The 17,194-nt window shown below is 43.8% G+C and overlaps 1 long non-coding RNA gene across 2 annotated transcripts in view; it reads left to right on the top strand.

Moving 5' to 3' along the window:
- LOC135322265 (uncharacterized) overlaps positions 1-17,194 on the top strand; it is a 132,170-nt gene that overhangs the window by 47,690 nt on the left and 67,286 nt on the right. The gene's annotated exons all lie outside the window — the stretch shown is intronic.

The following is a 17,194-nucleotide window of genomic DNA, read 5'->3' as shown; positions in this document are numbered from 1 at the left end:
GGGGCAATCAAGGAAGTCTTCCTGGAGGAAGTGGCATTTGCACAGGGCTTTGAAAAATAGGGAAGAGGAAGTGGGATCTGATTGGCTATCTGACAGGGCATTCTTTTGGATGAGAGATATTCTCCTGCACTCAATTATAAACAGCCATTTATCAAGCACCTGTTTGTATAAGCCAGGCATGGAGAACCCCCTGCTCCCCCCCAAAGTGTCTGGAGATACTTTTCATTGTCACAACGAGGCGAGGGTAGGGTGTGTGTATGCTACTGGCATCTAGTGGGTAGACCCCAGGGATGCTGCTAGACATCCTGCTCTACACAGGAGGATCACCCACAACACAGAATTATCCAGTCAGTGGTGCCAAGTCTGAGAAGCACAAACTGAAGCCAGACCGGAAGAATGTGATGAACACAAAGGGAAGCATATTGGTTGTTGACCTTGACCTCAGACCTCCTTGCACTAACACTGAGGCGCTTCCTCACACACTCACAACTGCATTATACTCTTGGAGAGCTGCACTGTTATTAGCCACCAGGTTACCTTCTGGCATTGAAAGGGCCCTGGCACCTGTTCCAACTCCTTGCAAAGCTGATATCACTGCCCTATCTTTTCAGCCAAGGAAATAGGCTCAGGGTAACAGAACAGAGAATATTATGGCCTCCCAAGAATCTGTCCTCCCGATCCTGGGAGGTGGTCAGAGAGAAGCAGGCATACCTGGCAAGAGGCAGGGGACCCCATGGCTTTGCAAAGATGTGGAGGGACCCCTGTAGGACTCAGTGCCTTTCCCTCACCTCTAGGTTGCTTCTCCACAAGGGCAGGTGCTAGGAAGTGCTGTGTGGCAACCCCAGTGTATGTCTGGTTGGGGATGTGGGAGAATTTCCCCAGAACTCACATTCTCTGCTCTTAGGGTGCTTTGATAGGACTTACTCTAGGACAGTGATTTTCAAAATGTGTGTACCGGCAGCTTCAGCAGCACCTGAGAACTTGTTAGAAAAGCAAATTCTCCTGCTGATCAGAAACTCTAGGAGTAGGGCCCAGCAATCTGTGTTTTAGCAAGCCCTCCAGGGAAGACTGAAGTTTGAGAATCACTGCAGTAGGGTGCATCTCAGGCAAAATTGTGAATTAAGCCAGCATTACGAGATGATCTTCCCAAATCTGAAATGTGGATCTAACCACAGTAGTCCCGTTAGTTCTCTTTCACCGCCATCAAGACATGCGCTCTCTCCACTCCCTTCTCTGTGCCCTGCTGACCAGGCAATCTCAGTGTACCAGTTAGGATTAGGTTTTGCTGAGTGTAACAGAGAACAAGATAATAATGTTTTAAACACTTGAGAAGTTTCTGCCTCGTTCACATCCCAAGATGTGGAGAAATTGGTATCCAGGCTTCCTGAGCAGTTTGACAAAGTTATCAGGGATCCAGGCTCCTTCAGCTTTCTGTTCTGCTATCTGGGGTGTGGCCCTGGTCCTCGTGGTTCAAAATAGTTGCTAGTATGTCAGCCATCACATGTGTGTTCTAGGCAGCAGTGTGGAGGGAAAGGCATCCTCTCCCTTTAAGAGACACATTCTGGAATTTCCACCGAATAGTTTCACATGCATCTCATAGGCTAGAAATTAATCATGTGAGCTTACGTAGTTGCAAGAGAGGCCAGGAAGTCTAGTCATTTAGCTGAGCAGCCAATATGTCCAACTAAAATTTGGAAGTCCTGCTATTTAAAAAAAAAGTGGGGGAGAATTGGTATTAAGAGGCATCTGTGTCTATGTTTGCCTTTGCAAACTACTCACAGTTCCCAGAACCAGCAATACTTTCTTTCCCTTCTGAGTCATTCCTCGTGTTGTTCATGAGTTTTCCATCTCTTTGCCTGGTGTGGAAGATTGTCCTTTCCAAAGAGGGCCACACCAGTATTCATCCCATCTCACATGGACTCCGAAGTCTTGGACACTTCTCAGAAGTGATGCTGTGCGACTTCCAAGTCTGGGTCATAAAAAGGATACAGCTTTCTCCTTACTTTTTTTTTTTTTTTTTTTTTGATTCTTGCTCTGGGGGCCAGCCATCATATTTTGAGGAAATCCAAACTAGCCTAAGCAGAGACCATGCAGAGAGGAACTGAGGCCCCCAGTCAACAGCCAGCATCACCCACTAGGCAAATATAAGTGAACCCGTCTTCAGATAGTTCCAGCCCCAGCCTTAGAGTCTTCCAGCTGAGGCCCGAGATACCGTGGGACAAGTCCAGGATGTCCTGGTTGTGCTTTGTCTGAGTTCCGGACCCAGAATCTGTGAGCATCAAAGATGTGGACATGGATTTAAGCCAGCCTGTTTTGGGGTAATTTGTTAACACAGTTGTGATAACTAGAACAGGTAGCTAGCTCTTCTTCTTCCTCTAGGATTCAATTAGATGCCAGATGTGACCTTTTCCAGAGTCCTTTCTGAAGCCCAGCTCTCTGTCCCCACAAGTGTGTCTCAGGCACCTCCTTTGTGCTTCCACACCCTGCAGTGGAATCATGACTTTCCTTATTTAGCTAGTATCTCTGACACATAATAGACACTGTTGGAGCGAATGAATGAAAGAAAAAATGAATGATGTTCTTCTTTGTTGGTCTCTTATTTCCTCCAATAGTGCCTTTCTTGTCTTGTGTCTCACTGCCAAGGAAGAGTGGAATTAACCTATACTGGCCAATAGAGTTTACAGAGTTACGTTATCCTCGAGATGTATGTATTTTACTTGGAGTCTCAAAACTTGCAAGACCCAAAGTATGGATTTTTAAAATCTTAACCCTGAATCTGAAATTTCTCCAGTCTACACCATCTCAATAAATATTATCTTCAGATACCAAATGGTTCTTGCCAATCTGGGTTCCCACCCTGCTTTCCCTCACTTCCCACACCCAACCTACTAATGAGTTCTGTCAGTTCTGTCTCTAAAACATATACCAGATCCATCCAGTTTTTTGGCGGGGAGGGGGCAGGTTAAAGCCATTCTCTCATTTGATGCCTGCAATCGCCTCGTACTGGGTCTTTCTGATCACCGCCACCTCCCACCCCAGCCAATCCTTTCTTTACACAGAAGGCAGTGTAATTTCTTTTTCCAGAGCAATGATTTATTGTTTTGCACAGATGATCTTTGTTGTGTAAAAAGTTAAAAAAAATTTTAAAATGTACTCAAAAGAGCACAAGAAATCACCCCTCAGAATAACCACAGTGAACGTGTAGTGAATATTCTTCCAGACAACACAGTAGGTGTGCTTATTTGGTCTGTGGAAGAGGATGCAGGGCAAAACCAATCTTATTCTTTTTTATTCTTTTTTAAATGCATAACTCTATCCAACTAGCATACAATTTACATGAGAGGAAGCAGCTTGCTTTTGTCTGTTCCCTGATATGTCCCCAGAGCCAGACAAGGGTCTGGCATATAGAAAGTTCTCAATGAATATTTGTTGAATAAATAAATCATTACTATACAGATATTATCCATGGCATAACCAGTTTTTGTATTTGATACATTTCCTTTCATGGAGAGTTAAGTGTTTTTCATGGAATTTTAAATTGCCTTCCCCCTACTTGTGTTGTCTGCCTTAATTGTATCCTTGTATTCTCTGGCTTCTCCAGGATTGTATGCAATCCCTGGAATGTCCTGTCCCATAGGGACTCTCCCCTCTCCTGGATGGCTCCCTCTTGCTCCAACCTGGAACAGTTCTCTTTAGGCTCAAGGCACAGTCCTGTCCTGGAACTCCCCATCTGAATTCTGTGCCTTCCTTTTTCTGGGGTTACTCCCTTGTTTGGATGGAGAACAAGCTCAAGGAATGTCCTAAGAACATCCTAAGGACAAGGAAAGCATACCTGTATTTTCCTGGGGAAAGAGAGCTGACCTCTGCTTACCCCTCGGAACTCACCCTGCACTTCTCCTCCTCCACTCTTGCCCCACTTCCTGGCCCTTCCACTTGCCATGGCCTTCTGCCCCTGGGCCTTTGCACTTGCTGTGCTTCTTGAGCACTCTATCTCCAGCTCATCACTAGGGGCCCCTTCTCACCTTTCAGGCCTATGATTGCATGTTCCCTCCTTAAAGAGCCCTTCTTGGACCCCTATACCTGACAGTGACCTCTCCCTCTACTCCTGTCTCCCTCCGTCACTTCTCTCCATTGATCTCCTCTGTAGCATGGATCCTAACTGCAAGTCTGTTGTTTGTGTCTTGCTTGCTCACTGGGTGTCTCCTACCCTACAACATCCGCTCCATGTCTGTCCTGTTCACTGTGGTATCCCCCACGCTAGACGTGGTGCCAGGTAAACAGCAAGTGCTCAGTCACTATTTGTCAAATGAATGAACGGATGAACAATGCTGTGACCTGGCTTTATTGTGGTATTCACTTTAATGAGGTGGTCTGGAACTGAACTCGCAGTATCTCCAAGGTATTCCTGCAGCATGGGGCATGAAGGGTGCTGACTGGTTCTGCTGGGGTCACTTGCCTGCCACTTGGAGCAGTCACTGTTGCCAAGGGGATGAGGTGACATGATTGGTCAGGTCCGGGGCATCTTGCCAGATGAAAGGATGGGAAAGCTCATCAGTGTGAGAAAATGAGTGTTACCCAAGCCCACCACAGATGATAAAAACTTAAGTCTCCAAATTCTCACTTGTTCTTGCTTGGCCTTGTGTTCAGCTCCATGCTCTGACTCAGAGCATAACATTTAACTTCCTACTGAGAGGTGACTTCAGCTCGGGAAAAGCAGGCCCATTGTGTTTGCTTGGATTGAATGATATGAGAAATTACCGAGGATCTTCTTCTCTGACACTTGCCAGGGGCAAATTTTTCTATAATGAGGGATGAGAAATAGCAGTCGGTCCCAGGAGACTGCTTATGGGGCCAGAATCTGAATCGCAGCTCTGGAGTGCAATTTGATACATGACCTTGAATTTTAATATAGATTGAGCTCCTAAGATAGTCAGAAAATTAATTGATCAATAATTTCAAAATGTTTTTGACAATAAACATGAAACAGGTGAATTATTTAAATAATATGCTAAATCTTGAAATTTTCAGTGGGCAGAAGAAAAAGGATGTTTGGATTTATTTGCTGAGGTCCCCATGTGATAGTGTTTGATCCTTGATGTGACAGATTAACAAAGTTTCGGGCAGAGGACTCTCCCGGTACCAGAACACTCTTCATGGAGTCTGGTTAACAGGACAAGAGGAGAGAAGCAAATGATGTATCTGAAATATCACTTTAGAGAGTCATTCTTGTTGAATTTGTTTTAGTGCCACAATAGCCCTCAAGGGCTACTGCCGGTATAGTAAGAACATGTAGAATTTGGGGACTTAGATGTATTGCAAAGCATAATTAAAAAAAAAAACAACTAATTCCCATACAAATGTATACTGACCACATGTCAAAAATTAATTAATGAGAGCGGTATGATGGACTAAATTGCACTCCCTGAAGTTCATATGGTGCAGTCCTAACCTCCAGCACCTCAGAGTGTGACTGTATTTAGAGACAAAACTTTTAAAGAGGCACTTAAGGGTAAATGAGGTCACAAAGGTGGGGCCCTTACCCAGTGTACCTGGAGTCTATAAGAAGAGGAAGGAACATCGGGGAGCAGACAGAGGGAAGACCACGTGAAGAGGCAGCCAGAGGGCAGCCGTCTACGAGCCAAGGAGAGAGGCCTCAGAGGAGACCACCCTGCTGGCACCTTGGTCTTGGACTTGTAGCCTCCAGACCCATGAGGAAATACGTTCCTGTCATGTAAGCCACTCGTGTGTGGTCTTCTGTTGTGGCAGTCCTAGGGAGATGCAGGAGGGAACCAGCAGGAAGGCAAAGCTGGTTTCAAAGAGGTTGGAGGAGATTGAGCCCTACGGACAGTGATAATAAGAGTGTGGGAGTGAGATTGCTAAATTAGATCCCTGACTGGTGAGTGTCCTTCAGGTCTGCAAAACTAACCTTCAGTGTATCTTCCTAGATAAGATTCATTTGCATCTTACCAGTTTTCTAGAAGTTGACATTCCTGAGACCTAATTAATGGCAAGTAGTAAGTCAAAGTTAATCACATTGTCCTAGAGCAGAGCTTGTCAACCGTGGCACTATGGACATTTCGACTGGATGGTTCTTTGTTGCGGGGACTGTCCTGTGCATTATAAGATGTTTATTGGCATCCCTGACTTCCACGCACCAGATGGTGGTAGTATCTGCTCCCCTGTCCACTTGTGACAATCCAGAATGCTTCCAGACATGGCTCACTGTCCCCGGGCAAGAACCACTGTTCTCGTATAACTTTGAGTTGAAGACACAAAGCCATCTTTCTGCCTTACTTCTGAGTTTTAGATAAACATCGTTTACAGTGTTCAAATCTTCTCTGTCCCTCCCAATCTAGATGACTTCGGTCTATTTTTTAACCTGAGTTTCAGTTTACCTGTGAAATGGAGCAAACACACCTTTACCTCAAAGATTTGTGTGAGGATTAAGTGAAACTATACGTGCAAAACAAAGACATCCTCAAACCCTAGTCACGCACTCGGCCCATGGTTGGCCGTGTTCACACACCTGTGGCCCCAGAGGGCAGAAGGCTCCCCTGGGACCACTTTGGTGGGGCACCGACTTCCAGTCCCCGCCCTAAGGGATGCAGGCTGGTGCCATCCCTGAGAAGCCAGGTCCCAGCAGCTGATCTGGGTGTCTCCCCGCCCCGCTGCAGGCAGCACAGAGGAGTGGGTGGTCTTGACAAGCATCAGGTGAGGAGAGGAGAACGGCTCCCCTTCTTTACCCTTGGCCGTCACGGTCACCGTGGTGCCTGCTCTTGCCTCTCCCTCTAGGCTGACGTTATCAACCCCTCCACTGCTTTCTGCCAGGACGCAGGCCCTGTCCTGTTCCCCCTCTCCTCTGCCTTGGGCAATCAAGGGTCCCAGAGGATGGGGGCGGGAATGCCATATGGGAGCGGAACTGGCATCTTTGTTGCTGTCCTTCTACTTCTGGTTTTCAGAGGTGAACTTGTTCATCAGCTGGATTGAATTTATGTCCATATTGTTAAAAATCTTTTATGCCTTGATAGCAGTTGAGGGGAAAGGGGCTTTTGTGGTCCCAGGCCCCGTCCCTGAAGGTGGAGACAAGGGATTACCTAGGAAACCACTCTAAGCCAGTGGGGATCCCTCCATGGGACGCCATGGGACTGCATTGTCCAGCAGCGGGCGTGTGCGTATGTAACCCCAGAATGGGGAAGGGGTTACATTGGGGTTTCTATTTTTGGAGGGTAATTAGGTTTTAAATCTATCTATTTATTTATTTTAATGGAGGTACTGGGGATTGAACCTAGGACCTCATGCATGCTAAGCATAAACCCTATGACTGAGTGACTGAGTTATACCACCCTCACTGCCCTGCCCCAGTTTCTTTCTCGCTTTCTCTCTTTCCTTCCCTCCTTCCTTCTTTCTTTCCTTCTTTTTTTCTTAGTTGCTAAATTTGTGGTAATTTTTTGGGGGGTAAGGGAGGGACGCAGTTCAGAACTGGTGCATCCTGAAGTGGTAGAGCCTTCTCCCGTTTGTGGGGACAACTGCTCCCCATTGCCACTTCTAGAACACCAGTGCAGGCAGCCTGGGCCCAAGGTGCTCTCTGGGGTGAAATGGAAGTGCCTCTAGGGAAGGGGGAGAGTAAAGAGTGAGGGCGTTTGCACAATGCCTTCCCTCCCGGCTCCTGAGCTCTGCCTTTCATTCCTGCAGTGCCTGAGTGGAAGCCATAGTACTAATAGACACTGTTAATTATATGAAGCACAGGAAATTATTAGTGAACCAGTCTGTGAGGACTGTGACTTGTCAGGAAGGCTACGTGCTGCAGAGGGCTGTCAGGACTTCCCCTAGATGCACTGGCCAAAGGCAGGGCAACTGGTCCTACACCCGCCACACCATTTGCTGACCCCGGGCCAGAAGACCCTGCATCAGCCTGGATTTCAGCTGCCTCATGAGTAAAATAGGGGATAAAGACGCTGTCCTGTTTTTCCTCATAGATTGCGAGAATCTCGTCCTAGAATTTTTTTAAGGAGTGGGAATGGGACCTGTGAGCTACGATATTGTGGTTGGGAACTCAGACTCATTTCTTGTAGAAATGGTGCAGTTGGGTGGCTCATGACTCACCATTTAACACGTGTTTAATGAATCCCCGCTGTGCTCCTGCCACTGTTTTAGGGGCTGATGATACAACAGTGAACAAAACAGGCAAAATTCCCTTCCTCTTATATTCGATTGTAGGGAGACTGACTGTAAACAAAATATGTTAAATAATATGTTGGTTGGTGAGAGGTGGTATGGAGAAAAAGAAAGCAAGGAAGAGGGAGAGGCAGTGTAGTGGCCAGCCCCAAATGGTCCCCTAGGGATCCCCCCATCATGCACAATCTTGTGTAGTCCCTCCCACATTGTAGCACGTTGTCCCAGGGTTGGTCTGTGTGACCCGTTGAATATGGCCCAAGTGATGGAATGACATGTCCGGGATTAGGTTTTAGAAGACTGGCCTTCTTCTGGGGCTCTCTCCGATCACTCACTCTAGGGGAAGCTAGTTGCCATACTGTGAGGACACTCAGGCAGCCTACAAAGAGGCCTACGTGTTGAAGAGCTGAGGTATCCAGCCAAAAGCCAGCGAGGAAATGAGGCTTGCCCACAGACAGCACCCTCACCAGAGACCGTGAACCAGAGCTCAGCAGAGGGGGTGGAGTGGAGGTGTGGGAAGCCTTTTCCTCAGCGCTCTAGAGTTGAAAGTGTAGAGCTTTCTGCCATCGCTACCATCACTAGGCACTGGGCAAGTGCCTAATGTATACGCTCTCATCTAATTCTCCTAACAGCCACACTGAGGGCATTATTATTATCCCCATTTTACAGCGAGGCTCAGAGGCTAATTCACATGCCCGAATTCTCCAGCTAGTAAGTGTCTGAGCTGGGACTTCGGTCTTTAAGCTGTCATGCTGTCTTACCTCTCTCTCTTTTGCTGTTTCCAGCTGGCTTGCAATATAGCACTAATGCTTTCCCCCTTTCTTGTTTGATTTCTTGTCCTCCAAGTCGTTCCTAAATATTGACATTTATTGAGCTGACTGGCCCTCAGGCCACAGTTCTCCTGTCTCACCTTTGGAGTGTCAGATGGTGGCTCAAATATTCACAGGGATCTATCCCACTCCAGTTTCAGAGTTCCTGGAATCTTGGATTGTAAGAACATTTGACGTGAGATCTACCCTCTTGCTAAAGTTTAAGTGCACAATACAGTATTGTTAACTATAGGCACAATGTTACACAGCAGGTGTCTAGAACTGATTTATCTTGCACAGCTGACACCATATACCTTTGTATAGCAACTCCCCATTTCGCCCTCCCCCCAGCTCCTGGCAACCACCATTCTGCTCTCCATTTCTACGTGTTTGACTATTTTAGATACGACATATAAATGGAATCATGTAGTATGTGTCTTTATGTGACTGGTTTATTGCACTTAGCAAAATGTCCTCTAGGTCCATCCATGTTGTCACATATGGCAGGATATCCTTCTTTGTTAAGGCTGAACAGCATTCTGTTATATGTCTGTATCACATTTCCTTTTTTCATTCATTCGCTAATAGACACTTGGGCTGTTTCCATATCTTGGTTATTTTGAATAATGCTGTAATGAACATGGGGTCCAGATATGTCTTCCAAATTCTAATTTCAATTTTTTTTTTTTTTTGGTTATATATCCAGAGTGAGATTGCTGGATAAAATAATAGTTTTTTTCGGTGAGGGGTAGTAATTTGGTTTATTTATTTATTTAATGGCAGCACTGGGGATTGAACCCAGGACCTTGTGCATGCTAAGCACACACTCTACCACTGATCTATGCCCTCCCCCCACGACAGTTCTATTTTTAATTTTTTGAGGAACCTCCATATTGTTTTGCACAGAGGCTGCACTAATTTACATTCCCACCAACAGTGTATAAGGGTTTCCTTTTCTTCACATCCCCACCAACACTTGCTATCTTTTGACGTTTTGATAATGTCCATCCTAACAGAAGTGAGATGATACCTCATTGTCGTTGAGCATCTCATTGATTAATGCATTGATTTTCAAATACAGGCAAACCTCATTTTATTGCACTTCACTTTATTGTGCTTTGCAGATATTGCATTTTTTACAAATTGAAATTTTGTGGCAGACATGCATTGTCAGATGATGGTTAGCATTTTTTTAAGCAATAAAGTATATTTAAATTAAAGTATGTATATATTTTTTTAGACATAATGCTATTGTACACTTAATACACTACAGTGTAAAGATAACTTTTATATGAGCTGGATGGAGAACCAAAACATTTGCATGACTTGTTTTATTGTGATCTTTGCCTTCTGGAACTGAACTCACACTAGCTCAGAGGTATGCATATATTACTGGCTATTTTGTATGTCTTCTTAGGAGAAGACATTTATTCAAATCCTTTCCGTATTTTTAAGTTGGGTTATTTATTTTTTGCTGTTGAGTTGTAGGAGTTTCTTACACACTTTGCATATTAACCCCTTTGCAGACGTAAGGTTTGTAAGTATTTTCTCCCATTTCATAGGTTGCCTTTTCATGCTGTTGGTTATTTTCTTTGCTGCACAGAAGCTTTTAATGTGATGTCATCCTATGTTGTCTATTTTTGCTTTTGCTGCTTGGGCTTTTTGGTGTCATTTTCAAGAAATCATTGCCAAGACCGATGTCATGAGGATTTCCTCTAAGAGGAAATGTTTTCTTCCAAGAGTTGTAGTTTTAGGTCTTACATTTAAGTCTTTTTTTTTATTGTGATTTTATTTTATTTTTTTATTGAAGTATACCTATAGTCAGTTTACAGTGTTTTGTCAATTTCTGGTGTACAACATAATTTTCAGTCATACATATACATACATATATTCGTTTTCATATTCTTTTTTGTTATAGGTTACTACAGCATATTGAATATAGAGAAGAAATTTGTTGACATTAGTCTTTACTTTGAGTTGATTTTTGTGAGGAGAGAAATACTTTAAAAGCATTTACAAAGGCCACGCAAGTGCTGTGATGGAATAAATTATAAGGTGCTGTAGAAGCCCGGAGAGGAGGCCATTTCTCCCTGGGGGTGGGGGGGTGGGGAGGGCATGTGACCTTCAGACCTGAGACGTGAGGAGTCAGCTGGACACAGGAGGGCAGGAAGGAGAGAACATCAGTGACAGTATGCACAGACTCAGAGGCCCGGTGGGCCAAGTCACAGTGCTGGGCAGGCTTACAAAGGGGGAATCTCAGAATCACACTTGGGCTCCAACTCCCTGGGGAACAAGGCAATCCACCTCTACAGTTGCACTCTTCCTTTTTCCTTTTTTTCATTCTTGATTAGGCATTTTTATATCTCATAGTCAGGATTGGCTCCAGCCCCCTTTGTCCCTTATAATGGACACAAGCTTCCTGCATTTCCTTAGCTCTCTGGTGCCACTGTGTGCCCTTCCTTTCTTATTGTTTTTATGTAGCTTTCTTTTTTTTTTTAATTTTTATGCAAATTAAAAAATTACTTTCCATTTACAGGGATTACAAAATTATTGGCTTTATTCCCCATGTTGTACAATACATCCTTGAGCCTGTCTGACACCCACTGTCCCACCCTGTGTAGCTTTCTTTTGTATTGGAGCGCTACCTAATTATTAAGATAATGAGAGTTGAGATCTCACACTTCTCAGCTTTTGTTCCATAGGCTATGAGGCATGTTGACGTACCTTCTGGGAAAACAGATAGATTTTAATCAAGAGCACACACCCAAATATTGCAGGTGCCAGGGAGTTGCTGGAAATGAGTGGCCAGCCCTGTGGAACACATGGCCCTCCTAGACTGTCTTTCTCTATCCTGCTTCTGCTGGAGACATAGGGATAAGCACTACTTCACCCCCCTTAACACTGATGTAAGAAAACCCACAGCGCAAGCTGGATGATAAGCAGCAACTGTCATCGGCTTTGTGCTGTGGTGATAGTGGGGAGGGCTGGGGAATGCAGAGAAAATGCTCATGTAAGGTGTGGCTGCACCCCAGCATCACTGAATAGTGTCCTTAGGAATGCAGGCCTACTGTGGACAGCTATCCCAACAGAAGACTGAAATCTGGGTGATTGAGGGGTATATGAAATTGACCGATTTAAATGATTGAAAGTAATTAACAAATTAAAAAATACTGTGCAGGCCGGTATAATGCAAGTCAAACAAAAGATACATGGGCTTGTTATGGTTCTAAACCTTGGCTGCACATTACAGCCATCTGAGGAGCTTTTAAAAGTTCTGATGCCAAATCACACCTCTGGCCAATTAAGTCAGAATCTTGGGAGGCAGGATGAGTCATTAGTATTTTTAAAAAAAATATCCCAGATGATTCAAAGTACAGTTTAGGTTGAGAACTTGAGGGACATCACTTTGTGACCTGTGATTTCTGGGGCTTGTTTTGGTAGGAGGATTCTGTGAGTGCTTTGCTCCACCGGGGCCTTTTTTTTTTTTTTTTTTCAATTGAAGTATGGTCAGTTTACAATGTTGTGTCAATAATTTCTGATGTACAGCATAGTGATTCAGTTATACATATATATGTATTATTTTTCATATTCTTTTTCATTATAGCTTATTATAAGCTATTGAATATAGTTCCCTGTGCTATACAGCAGGACCTTGCTGTTTATCTATTTTATATATAGTAGTTAGTATTTGCTAATCCCAAACTCCTCATTTATCCCTCCTCCCACTCTCCCCTTTGGTAACCATAAGTTTGTGTTCTATGTCTGTGAGTCTGTTTCTCTTTTGTAAATAAGTTTATTTGTGTCCTTTTTTTAAAGATTCCACATATAAGTGATATCATATGATGTTTGTCTTTCTCTGTCTGACTTACTTCACTTAGTATAATCTCTAGGTCCACTCATGTTGCTGCAAATGGCATTATTTCATTTTTTTTTATGGCTGAGTGGTATTCTATTTTATATATATATACATATATATATGTATATATTTCTCATAACTTCTTTATCCAGTCATCTGTCGATGGACATTTAGGTTGCTTCCATGTCTTGACTATTGTAAATAGTGCTGTTATGAACACTGGGGTGCACATATCTTCTTGAATGAGAGTTTTCTCCAGATATATGCCCAGGAGTGGGATTGCTGGATCATATGGTAGCTCTATTTTTAGTTTTTTAAGGAACCTCCATACTGTTCTCCACAGTGGCTGCATCAAATTACATTCTTGCCAATAGAGTAGGAGGGTTCCACCTAGGGCCTTTTCTAGTGTTAATTGGCAGGCATGCTAGATCACCAGATGTCACGTGGGACCTCCAAGGAAAAAAATATCCAGGGCTTTCCTGTTTCTCTTGAGAACCTTAACTCTTTTTCATGAAATGTGGGTTTTTATGGGGATTGCAGAAGAGGTCCCTGGAGAAACTCATATGCTGTTGTACCCTAAATGGTTGCAGAAACTCTCTGCATGGTCCATGCTAACTGATTTAACATCTTGTCCTGGGTACAATTTCTTATTCAGTCACCTGGCTACACTGTCTGTATGTTATGTGATGACTAGGCATCATACATGTGCTGTCACATTGCAGCCGTGTGACAATGCCCAGTGGGTGTGTATGCACAAGAAATCATCTTCTCAGGACTGAAGACGGCAGGCCTCCCCAGATACCGTAGTGGTATTTTGGGGTATTAACCATGGTGGACAAATGGCAGTGTCCTGATACTCGTTCCCCACCCTCAGGTGTTTCCCACTGTCCCATTCTTGACTGTGGTCTTGTCTCTCTTGGATCATGTACTTTGGCAACACTCTCATACCTCTTAAATCTGTGCCACCCATTCTTATTCTCTGCTGAGTTCCAAACCCATTTTTCCAACAGTCTTTTAGGCATTTCCATCTGAACGTCTTATAAGAATCATGGACACAAAGTGATCGATACTGAATTTATTATCCTTTTCAATAAATTTATTACTCTTACTACTCTCTCTCCCTCCATTTTCTTTTTTTTTTTTTTTAAAGAAATAAAGATAGACAAAGGAAGAATTGAAAAATCGGGAGAAGGCCAGGAGCCCGGGAAACTTGTTGATTTCACAGCCTTAGCTACACATGGGCAGCCTTGTAAGATGCTGACTCATTTACAAATGCCTTTGGTCCCCATGTGTTTCTCCTCAAGATTCAAATGCCTGAGTGAGAGGAACTGATTGGCCTATCTTGGGTCACGTGCCCACCCATGACTTTAACTCAAGTGGGTGGGGCCTATGGTTAGAAACCCACCAGAATCAGATAGAATGGGATTGGTGCAGTCCTCCAGAGTAACCAGGAGAAGGGGGAGAACTTTCAAGTAGGAGAAAAAGGGTTTTATAAAGTGTCCTCATGTTACTTATTTAAGCATTATACAAGTAGCACATAAGTAAATGCGTTTGTGGAAAACCAAGTAATGAAGCATGTAGAATACCTTACCTCTCATCTTTCATCCCCAGAGGTAAGTGTGACTGAGTCATCGTGTCTCTTCACAGGTCTTTTTTGGGTGCATATAGATATATATGTAAACATATATGCATATATACAGTTATGTAGCTCCTTATTTTCAAATGAATGTGATTTTCTGCCCTCACTTAATTTACAGATCTTTTACCATTTCAAAACTTACAGCTCTACCTCATTTCTGTTTTAACAAGTAAAGTAACTTATGGTCAACATTAATTTAAGTGGTTCAGAAGTTTATAAAATGAAAAGTAAAAGTTTCCCTCCTAATCTGCATTTCCCTAAACTCCTAGTGCTGTTCCCCAGAGGTAACCACTGTTAACAGTTTCTTTTGCATCAGAATAAATATGTTTAGGTAAACAAGTAGGGCCTATTTCTAGTGCTGCTTCCTTTCTGTATCCCAACATTACAATGCTGATTATCATGTTTATCAGCCCATTTCTATAAACATAGCAATATCGATCGATGGATGATTGCCAAGATTTTTGTTAAGAAATGTAGTACTTGTTAAGTTACTGCCGGTAAACTTGCTCCTAATTTCCGACTCCCCCAATAAATTTTTTTCATATAACAGGGCCATGCCAATTATAAAATCAACATTTTATAGATATCCTTGCTGCTTATATATCTGATATGGAAACCTGGTATTCAAATATCTTCTACATTGTACCGCTAATAGGAAGTAAATACACTAGGAGCTAGCTTTTATCAAAATCCAGTTATAAGTATCTCTCTCTGGACCAGAATATGCAGCATTATATACACAGTTCCTGGGGAAATAGGCTTTTACAGTTTTTTTCTTGTTTGAATTCTGGGGGAGTTCTTTTCCTTGTTCTCAGAAAGTATTTTAGAGATAGAGAAGAAGTTAGATTGACTAATACAAGCTTTCTTATACTATTAGCCATTTGGAAACAGCATCACAAGCCGTAAAGAGGAGTCAGCTGGTGTAATTGCCAGTAAGCAATTTTGAGGGCGAAAGATTATCTTAATTGCCTTCACATGGGCACACAAAGCTGGGCCAGCTCTCACCTCTTCACTTGGCTCCAGGCAAGACATTCTGGACACACTGCAGTCTGCTTCTCTGATCTTTTCCAATCAAATGAGAGGATTTATATGAATGCAGAGGAATCCCCATTCCCTTGAGTGCACTAAGGACTCTCTTCTCCCCGAAACTATGAAGAAAAGCAGAGCAGAAAGTGGAGGGAAGCAGAGTGTAATTATTCTGTGCTGGCTCTGGGACCACTAAATACTTGATGTTCTGACCTGTAAACAAGGTATGGAGCTTTTTCTAATATGCAGCCTAAGCTCACTCTAGAACCTCGTTCATTTTTTAAATTGAATTTCAGGGACTAATGCCATATTAACTTGTCATACAATGGCACGTGGCTGCTTCTCAACAAACTGTCCCACTGATGCAGGAAAGCAGATGTGGGGCCGGAGGAAGGCTGTGTCCCAGGTCTCGGTTGAGCCCCTGGGACGTGCCCCTCCAAATGTGGGCCCTTGGCTTCGTGCAGGAAAGAATTCAAGAGCGAGCCACAGTTGAGTGAAGGTAGATTTATTCAGAGAGATATATTGAAAGGCAAGGGAAAGGCCACGAGGTGTGGGGATTGGGTGCTCAGATTAAAAGTAGGTACATACTCCATAGACAGAATGTGGGCTGGCTCCGAAGAGGGAGAGAGAGGGGCGGCTGCGAGGCACTGTATTGCTAGTTTTTATGGGATTGGTGGCTTCATATGCTAATAAGTTGAAGGACCAGTCTAAGTAGCCTGGGGAAGGGGCTGGGATTCCCCAAAAATTGGCCATTTCCCTCTCTTTGACCTTCTGTGGCTAGCCTTGAGACTGCCATGGTGCCTGTGGGCGTGTTATTCACCATGTCAATATATTACAATGGACATATAATGAAGCTCAAGATCTACTAGAAGTTAAATCTCTCCTCATCCTGAGCCTCAAGGCCTACTGGGGGTTGAATCTTTCACCATTTTGATGTTAATTGCTGTAGCATTCCTTGAATGGCTGTGCCCTGCCCACTTCCATCCTGTCTCACCACCTCCAAGGCATGGGACTACTGCTAAAATTTACTTAGCAGTAATTGCTCTCTGTGTAGTAATTCTGTTGACTAATCTGGAGGTAAGTCAGAAATGGGCAGAGTTTTAGCTGGTTTACCGTGAGGAAAGCAAAGAGGGGACGTCTAAGATTATATTATGGGGAAGACTTAGGATTCCCACCTGCCAGGAAACTGCCTTGACCCAAGATGCAGAGGGGCAGTCACCCCTCCACTGTTCTGCTCTTCTTGGGAGAATATGGGTTTCCCTTCGGGGCAAGTTGGGCTCTTCTTGCTGTCAACACTAGGTCTTTGTCCTCCACCTCCCCTCCCACTGGACCCTCTCTGAGTATGTAGTCAGTCCTCACTTGTTGGCCCAAGATTAAAACAGGCTCAGAACCAGTCCTTGTGTCGCCCATAGATGCAACAGGTGTTGCAGGTTCTTGTCCCGTCCCAGAAAGAATTCAGAGACAAGACTTAGAGGTTAAAAAGGTAAAGTGAGGATTTATTCAAGGATGGATAATACTCTCAGGGGAGAGCAGGCAGGCTAAGGTGAGCAGCTGCCCTGAGTTTCTTTGGCAAGTTAGTTATATAGGGTGTAAAAATGGGCGGAATATTCATTGGGGAGGGAAGGGTTTGGGGTCATATTCCCTGATTATCATCCCAACTCCACCTTCCCAAAGGGAGGAGGGATTTTTGTC

Source organism: Camelus dromedarius, chromosome 10 (genome assembly GCF_036321535.1).
Source record: "Camelus dromedarius isolate mCamDro1 chromosome 10, mCamDro1.pat, whole genome shotgun sequence".
Taxonomy (NCBI): Eukaryota; Metazoa; Chordata; class Mammalia; order Artiodactyla; family Camelidae; genus Camelus; species Camelus dromedarius.
The sequence above is the reverse complement of the archived record's forward strand: the minus strand, read 5'-3'. Positions and strand labels throughout refer to the sequence as shown.